Source organism: Telopea speciosissima, chromosome 1 (genome assembly GCF_018873765.1).
Source record: "Telopea speciosissima isolate NSW1024214 ecotype Mountain lineage chromosome 1, Tspe_v1, whole genome shotgun sequence".
Classification (NCBI taxonomy): domain Eukaryota; kingdom Viridiplantae; phylum Streptophyta; class Magnoliopsida; order Proteales; family Proteaceae; genus Telopea; species Telopea speciosissima.
This window is the reverse complement of record NC_057916.1, coordinates 36,857,084-36,866,469: the sequence shown is the minus strand read 5'-3', so window position 1 is coordinate 36,866,469 and position 9,386 is coordinate 36,857,084. Positions and strand designations below refer to the sequence as shown.

The following is a 9,386-nucleotide window of genomic DNA, read 5'->3' as shown; positions in this document are numbered from 1 at the left end:
CTCATGGTGGCAAAGAAAGACTAAGGTGGTTCCTCTCGCTAAACCATGGAGTGCCCTTCTCATAATCATATGCCAGCAAATTTGGATGGAGCAAAACAGGCGTCGGTATGACAATTTGAGAATAAACCCAATGCAAGTGATGAAATTTGACTTAGAGAAGTCACTGATTGTTCTCGAATGCATCAATGGGGTTAATATCATATCAGTTCAAGAACTGATGTTGGCTAGGAAATTAAATTTACCAATGTCTAGATCTCCAGCCATGAACATTTTTTAGGTTCGATGGAGGCATCCCCCTACAGATTGGTGGAAGCTCAATACGGATGGGTCTTCTTTGGGTAACCCCGGATCATTAGGAGCTGGTGGGATATTGCGTGATCACTTGGGAGCAGTTTCTAAATGTTTTGGGGTGTACCAGGGTTTGGGAACCAATTTCATGGCGGAGATGGGAGCGTTCTTTGAAGGAGTAAAGCAAGCTCGGGATTTACATATTGGAAAGCTTTGGATTGAGAGCAACTCGATAGCTGTTGTTTCATCCATCCTTTCTCGCAAAATCCCTTGGTGCTGTATGCAAATTTGGTGGTCGCTCAGCAACTACCTAGACTCCATTCAGTGGCGAATCACTCATTGTTTTCGAGAAGCTAATTCTATTGCAGATGCTCTTGCAAATCACGCAGCCAAAACGAAAGGCACAAGCTTTTGGAATGCCCCTCCTTTCATTTCTCAGGCAATTTGTTGGGAAGCTCAGGGCCACCCCTATTACAGATTTACATAATTTCTTCAGGACTATTGAATGCCTCTTTTTGTGTAAAGATTTTTAGAATCTGTCTTTTATCAATGTTAAGGCCAAAGATAAATAGATAGTTTCTCTGGGAGTTTCTTTTCGGTTGTTCTTCAGTCATTCTTTGTAAATGTTCCTTTATTTTTCTCTGATACAATTTTGCTGACCTTTAGCAAAAAAGATTAACACTCAACATACACGAGGTCTTTCCATGAATGGACTTCACAGACCTTATGTGTACTGACCATCAAGAGACTAGTCCTCATGTCTCCCATAGTCTGAGCAATTTTGACTTCCACCCCTCAAACCTATCACAGTCCAACAATGCATACATAAACATGTAATACATCATGACTGGTGCGCAGTCAAGCCGATGACTACAAAGTGGTTCATCAGGATGATCATCCAAAACACCGATCCACTAGCCAAGTAGACCAAAAACCATGGTACCAATTTAATTAATTTTACAAGTCACCAAATATAAATGCCACATGATACATGCCACAAAATGAGAATATAAAAATGTCCAATAATGTGTAAAAATTATACAAAATAAATTTGTGTTAGACCACACAATTCTAACAATTCCTTTCGTAGATTAGGGTTCCATTATATAAAGAGAGAGAGAGAGAGAGAAACCTTGTTTCTTGGATGCTTTAACGTCCAACAAAGGATAGCTTAACATTTATTCTTGTTTCAGATACAACTCACTAATTGAAAACATCTACTATGGTTAAAATGCTTCTAAATAGACTAATCATTCAGGAATCATGTAGTTTCCCACAATCAAAGTCAGCCTTTTTTAATAACAACTTGGCCATGAAGGGTGACAACAGTTTATTTCTCAAGAAGGTTATAATTTTCCCATTACTCTGTTGTATAAAACCCACTATATAAGCTGTACTGATGAGCTCAAAGCTCCTCCATTTTCTTTCATTGGAAAACTTCTCCAAAGCCTTCTTGATCTTCTTGTATTCTTTCTTCTTCTTCTTCAATCTTCATATTGATTTCAACTTTTGGTTTTGTTGACAAGGCTTCTGCAAGACACCTAGCTAAAACAATACCATCTTCCAATGCTGAGCATCTACCTTGACCAAGGTCAGGAGTCATAGGGTGGAAAGCATCACCAGCCACACAAACATTGTCTTTGTAGACATTTGCCCATAACACATTAAATGGCCATCTGAACCTTAAAGGGGAGGAGATGATGCTTTCCAATTCAGTCTTTTCTACTACATCCTTCACATCTTTAGGTACTTTCCCAAGCTTGCTCAGCACAAACTCCTTCATTTTTGTGGGATTCTTTTCTATGTCATTGTCTACAACCATCCAATTGAAGTAATGTGAGGATACAAAAGTCATTAAAGGAAAGAAAGCCTTCAATTTTATTTTTCTTAGTGATAAAACTCTCATATTCAAGTGCATATTTTGTTATCACCTATATGAAATTAAGAGCATAAACGTGTATGACTTACATTGGTCCGATGAAGTCCAAGTAAAAAACCAGTACATGGAATTTGGATTGCAAGGAAGGAAACCAGATCGAAAGCCATCTCCAATGAATAGCAAGAATTTGGGCTCAAAGTCATGGCCATTTGGGAACCCTAGGAATCCCCTAGTCGCCCATCGCTTTGCAAAAGTTGGCTTTTGAAGACCCAACCATTGTGCCACCACCGAGTTCACACCGTCACAACCGATCAACACCTGAAATTTAAGAACAAAGAAATATATCTCTTGAATTTCAACTGTTAATGCAAAACACAGCAAAGATGACACAGAGATTTAACATGGTTCACACACCAATATGATGTGTTGCATTTACGGATGAGGCTGAAGATGATTTACTATGTGAGGAAGAAAATACAACAGAGATCTCTCAAAAACACCCAAAAGTCATTGCAAGAACTGTCCCCAGACAACCCTAACTCAAAAATCCCCAAATCTCACTCTCTCCCTTTCTTACACAACAAGATAATAAAACAAACAAATACTCCTCCAAGTCCGGATGATGCTTTTGGTCGGATTGTACCGCTATCTTCACAGACCTCACAAAATTTCCCTTTTGGATCACCACAAAATATATATATATATATATATATACCGGAATAAGGCAAACTTCAAAACAGGTACAAGAATTCAAGACACACACAACACCAACAAGTAAAATGGCTTGAACTGGCTTGAACTTAAAAGAAGACAACTTTAATTTACCTTAGACTTGATGATGGATCCATCTTCCAAGTGCACCAGAATGGAATAACCTGCTTGCTCAATGGAAACAACATTAGAGGAGAACCTGATGGTACCAGGTGGCAACTCCTTTGCAATGGCTTCAAGTAGCACCTTCCTTTGAACACAGTGAACTTCATGGTCTCTACTACATTCCCAAACCGAATTTTTCCTCAAAATCATGTTTAAGTAATAATGAATGGGAGACAAAGCCTTATTACTGAACAATGCCGGCCAGCAAAAAATAGTAATTAAAGACTCACTGTTTCCCTTGAGCATCATAAGAAACTTGAGAGACTGGAAATCCTGTAACTGAAGAAAGTGCCACAGACCTGCACTTAGTTCCTTCTAGTCAGTATCTTATGTTTCAAACTAACATGGACAGATCAAGAGAGAGAGAGTTCTCTTACCCTTGAATCCTGAAATGTTGTTGCCGGAGGGAATCACCGATGTCCAAGGCATCCAAGGCCTTCCAAGCATTAGTCCATGTTACAAATGATAATCCTGTGACCCTCAGACAGTCCCATGATTCTAAAACCAAGCTTCGCAATCCCAACCTATAGAAAATACACATGGGGTTAGTATTTTTTTTTTTAATGGTAAAAAAAAACAAAATATATTACTAGAAATTAGAGAGAAATATACAGTGTTCTTAGTTTGGGCATATTTAGAAGGGTTCATAGCTAAAGCTATACAAAAGGTGTCTCCTTGAGTATCAAAACATATATCTTGGGCTTTATCAGAAATATAGACTAAATCTTTTATAAGATGTCAAAGCCAAGGGATCGATTTAGTTGGAGATGGGAGAGCATCAGTGATCTGTTGATTTGAGCACCATACTTCTTTTATCTTCAACCCTATATTAGCAGCATGGTCAAGGCCTGTCCGAATACTAAATAGTTCGGGTTCCATACACTTGGTAGAGTATATATAACCTGTAGCAAAAAAGGTAAATCTGCCATCTAGCAAAAAGATATAGGACCATTCTACCATACTTAGTTTAGTTCAGGTATATGGTGTCCTGCACAAATTAGTTAGTCGTTCTTTTTAACCAAAGTAGAGAGAGAGAGAGAGAGAGTGTGCCTGTGGAGTCCAAGGGAGGTAGTGAGGCCTGCAATTCCAGCACCCACAATGACAATGTCTTCAACAATCTCCATTAGCCGGGCTTCAATCCAGCTTCTGCACTAATGATTTCACATATGGACAGGAAGTTTTAAAGGAAGAGGAAGAGATTAGAAGGCAATTGAGGTCAGCAATGATGTCACTTGCGATGATCTCCTAGTGATGATGGCACAAGTCACCAAACTCTATTTCCACATCATAAACAAAATGGGCCACCAAGGTGGAAAAAACTAACCAACAAAGTTCTACATCCAAGTTATTTGTGGTCAGAATAAAATGACACTTTCCTTGTCAAACAGACAAATTTTACAGATAAAAGATTGCCTATTTATCATTTCCATATAAAGAACATGCATGTGGCCCATGGTTTTAGTGCACAATATTGGATTAGGTATCGGTTATCTTTAAAATTTGGTATCAGCATGGATTGGTTGTATCGTAAAAGTTTACCTAGGGATGTAAACGGATCCGATTCGGCTCAGATTTACTATTATTCGAATCCGAATCCGTTAACCGAATGACATATTCGTATCCGATCAGATATCCGAAGGAAGTTTAAAACTAATATCATATCCGAATTTGGGAGTTTATCAGATATCCGGATATTATCCAATCCGATAAATCGAATATTCTGATATTATCCAATCCAATAAACTATTTATTAGTAAACAAATCTGACCTATATCGACTCCGATTATCGATAACCAAAATATCCTTATAAAAGTGTTTATAATAAAGGTAATATAGTGATATATCATGTGTTTTTACTAAAATATTAAACTAATCGTATTTTACAATCGGATAGTAACTTGTTCGGATATTATCTGATTTGAAATGGAACTATCCGAATCTAATTATCTTTTAAACGGATTCGGATATTTGCGAAAGGCAAAATTCCAGATTCGGAAGCCTCTAAACAGATTCGAACAGAGGTTGGACATAGATTTTCGGCTATCCATTTACATCTCTAAGTTTATCCCTGGTTTTCCTTTTAAAAATGGGTTTTTGACTATTTTACCCCTTGTTCACACCATTTCATCGATATAGTATCAACCAAGTATCAATGTTAATTACCTTAAAAAACATGCAATATTGGCCATATATAACTGGACACACGAAGGCAAAGGGGTCTTTTCCAAAGGAGAGGAAAGAAAATGACACAGGCTGGGCACCCTGGCCCTGGCGGACTGGCTGTGTGCCCAACCTTTTCCTTATATACTAAAAAAAAAAAGGGAAGCAGTTTTCTATACGGGAGTGTGGCCTACACCAGCACCCCCATGTGTGTATCTCTCTCCTACTTAAAACAAGGGGGCAAAGGTGTCTTTTCACATGAGGAGGAGAGAGACAGACTCATGAGTCATGAGAGTGCTGGCGTAGGCCACACTCCCGATAGAGAACCTTTTCCCAAAAAAAAAAATAAGCATAAGAGTGAAAGATTGAACGGGCCTATTTGAAGGGTTTGAAATTGAATTAAAGTCCAGAAGGCCTTGGGTCTGATTAAACTCAAAATTCACCAACCGCACCAGTGTTTTAGACCAAAACTGGTCTAGTTGGTTGGACCAGTTGACTCACCAACTGCCTTCAAACGAACCGGACAAAATACCATGAAACTACTCTGAGCCCTCCAATTAATCTTGACTAGTTGAGCTGATTGACCTGCACCACTTTCCTTTTCACGTTGTTGGGTGCAACAATGTACTCAAATGACATAAAAGGTCTGATTTTTTGGGTGCAACAATTCAGCTCCATCTAGTACAAGGATTGTAGGAATCGATTTTGGATCTGGGATCGGTCTCAGCCGATACTGATTTGGATCATCAAGATTAGAGAGATTTACCGATGGTTTTCATTTTAAAAAAAATGATTTTTTAAATCTTTTTGGCCTTGGTCTGTATCGATCCACCAATACTGGATCACCCAGAATCAATATTGCCCTCCATCGATATTGACCTGATCTGATCTGGGTGATTGCTCTGATCTACTATCAATCCATAGAACCGTATTTAGGACCCATAGGCTGGGGGCATGGGGGCATGATTTGAAGAATTGGTATTGGATCAGCTTATTTGTATTGGTACCCATCTCTATTGATACAATTCCTGACCAATCCCATATTGATGGATCATTACGAATCAAGGGTAAAAATGTAAAAAAAAATCCTGTTTTTAAAGAAAATATAAGAGTAGGTCTGTTCGATCATATCAATATCAATGACCGATGCCATATCCGATACCTATTTTTCTAAATCCTTGCATGGGTTGGGGGGGGGTGGAAGGAGTTGTAAGGGTATTTATGTAATATCCCTTCATATGTTCTAATATAATCCTACTTGTGTTAATGCCCAGGCTGTGAGGGGCAATCTAGTAATTAGTTCAGCTGACTTAAACCCTAGTTTTCCTATATATCCTAGCTGGAGGCAGCAGTCTGGGTATTCCAAACTAGATACTCAGAGTGTAATGCTTTAAGCAACCTTGTGCTTAAACCCTAATCCTAACAATCTTAAAGCATTAGTATTTTCGTTTCTCTACGATCAAGATCGGCTTTGGATTTTTGGATTTTCAGATTCACGTTCGGCTTCGAAATTCACAAATCTGGTTTTGAGAGATCATACTTCACGGTTCTGGATTTATTGGCATTTATCATTCACGGTAGTGCGTTAGCCGATTTGCTTTAAAGCTCTCCAATTACTTACTGTTTTGATCAAAGGAAACCACAAAGTACGTTTGCAGAAGCTGCCAAGAGGCCTTTTGTCAAGAGCTCTTCAAATTGCGTTTTGATTTTTTGCATCTTCTCAGTGCTTTCATTGTTAGATAGCAAGAGATAAAAAGGATGAATGCATTAATTGCTTTCAAAGGCATTAATTGCTTTGAATTGAAAGGGCTTTGTAACAAGATTCGTTTCTCTTGATTTAATTTTTAAAAAAAAAAAATCAAAAGAAGAAGTGATTTGACCTTTGGCAAAATCTTTCTTCAAAGTTATTATTTGATTAGAGAAAGTCAAAAGTTGTTTTGTGTAGTGATTCTCAAGGCTGTTTGATTCGTTGGATTTGAAAAAAAAAAAAAAAAAAAAAGGAAAGATCTGTACAAACTCTCCTTTCATTCTATTGGTTTCGGTCACCTGTCCGTGACTAGCAGCCATCATCAGCCGTCAACGATCGCACGGGCAGCCAGTGTTAGCAGTCAGCGATCCGTGCCAACAAGCACCAACGTGCACATCATAAGTGTCGATGCCACTGCACCACCACTTTCTTTTCCTTCGTCGTCTAAATCCAGGGTTCTTCATATCAGGTGTGATTGTTCCTTAAAGTATTTATTTTTATTTAAATTTTTACTTGGGCATATAAACAAATCACTTAACAATGGAGAAACACGTTGTTCCAATTGAGATGATCAAATTGGAAAGCTTTAGTGGCTCTGAGTTCAGTTCTTGGACAAGGAGGACTCAGTTTGGATTGAAGTATCTCAATATTTTCTACACTGTAATAAATACTTTTTCTGATTGTACGAACTTAACCGAAGCCCAATGGATAAGTGATGAGGACTTTTGTAAAGACTACCTATTGAACTACCTGTCAGATAGGCTGACAGAGACTTATAGTAAATATGAGACTGCAAAAGAGATTTGGGAAAACCTAGAAGCCAAATTCAAAAAGGAGGAAGACTTATCAAAAACTCACTTGGATGACAAATTTATGGACTTCAAGTTTCAAGAAGATAAGGAGATACTTCCACAAGTAACAGACTTTGAGAACTTGAGAACAAAATTGAACCAATAAAACATCCTTATTGTTGATGCATTCTTAGTGGGTGCAATTATCTTTAAGTTACCCTCTACCTGACATTTCTTTAAAACTGAGATGCATAGAAAGAAAACACAAGTGGGGCTAGATGATCTCAAACGGTTCATTAGAATCGAAGATGAGAACAGAGCCAGGAATAACTTAGAGATGGTGAAACAACAACAAACATCTGCCAATTTGGTTTCACAACCCAAGAAATATCCTAGGCAGTCCAAGCCACCTAAGAAAGAATCCCAACAGTTGGAGGTCAAAAAGACTAATTTTAAAAAGAGGGGCAGGTACCGCAACTGTGAAAAGTGGGGTCACTATGCATCTGAGTGTAGGGGTCCTAAGAAAGGGAACACTGACACACCACAGAAAGAAGTTCACATGTTGGTGGACAAGACTAAGCCTACTAACTTTGTTGCCATGGTTGGCAAGGGTAAGGGGTTGGCCAGTACATCTTCAGATTGGTGGTTAGACTCTGGAGCGACTTGTCATGTTTGCAATAGCAAGGACCTGCTCACTGATGTTGTTTAAGTAGCAGAGACTATCACTGTTGCAAATGGAGACGTCGTGAAAGTGGCTCAATAAGGGGACAGCGAACCTGGTTCTATCATCAAGTAAAATATTAACTTTGAAAAATATTAAAATCTTTCCTGATTTTGAAAAGAATTTAATTTCCATTGGAATTTTGCTTGATGCTGGCATGTCTATTACTTTTAGTAGTGGTAGAGTAACATTGTCTGTTAACTCTTTTTATTTTGGATGTGCTTATAATTTGAATGGTATGTTTAGGTTGAGTTTAGTTAATGAGACAATAAACCAGGTTAACCATAATTCACTTGATCCCAAAATACTACATTGTAGGTTAGGACATGTGAACTCTAGAAAAATGCTCAAACTAGCTAAAACTCATAATTTACCATTAGACTCTTCAATTAAATTTAACAGATGTGAAGTGTGTGCTCAAACTAGAATAACTAGAAAACCTTTCAGACCGATTTCTAGGAGTACTCAACTTCTTGAACTTATACATTCTGACATTTGTGACTTTAAAAGCTACACAACTAGAGGAGGTCGGAAGTATTTGATAACATTTATAAATAATTTTTCTATATATTATCATTTATACCTGTTAAAATCTAAAGATGAAGCATTTGGAAAATTTAAAATTTTCAAGAATAGGGTAAAAAATCAGTTGAACTTGAAAATTAAAAAATTTAGAAGTGATAGAGGAGGAGAATACAAATTGACAGAGTTCAAGGAATTCTGTGCCTCTGCAGGCATAATCCTTGAAACTACTGCTCCTTACTCACCTCAATCAAATGGCATAGCTAAAAGAAAGAACAGGATGTTAACAGAAATGTTAGACTCCATGTTATTGACAGCTGGCATGCCCTCTTGCTATTGGGGAGAAGCAGTGTTGACTGCAAATCACATTCTAAATAGACTACCACATTCAAAACTGACTTC

At 37.9% G+C, this 9,386-nt stretch overlaps 1 pseudogene; it reads right to left on the bottom strand.

Moving 5' to 3' along the window:
* Window positions 1-1,517: 1,517 nt before the first annotated feature.
* On the bottom strand, window positions 1,518-3,584 carry LOC122648918 (annotated as a pseudogene).
* Between the last annotated feature and the right edge of the window lie 5,802 nt (window positions 3,585-9,386).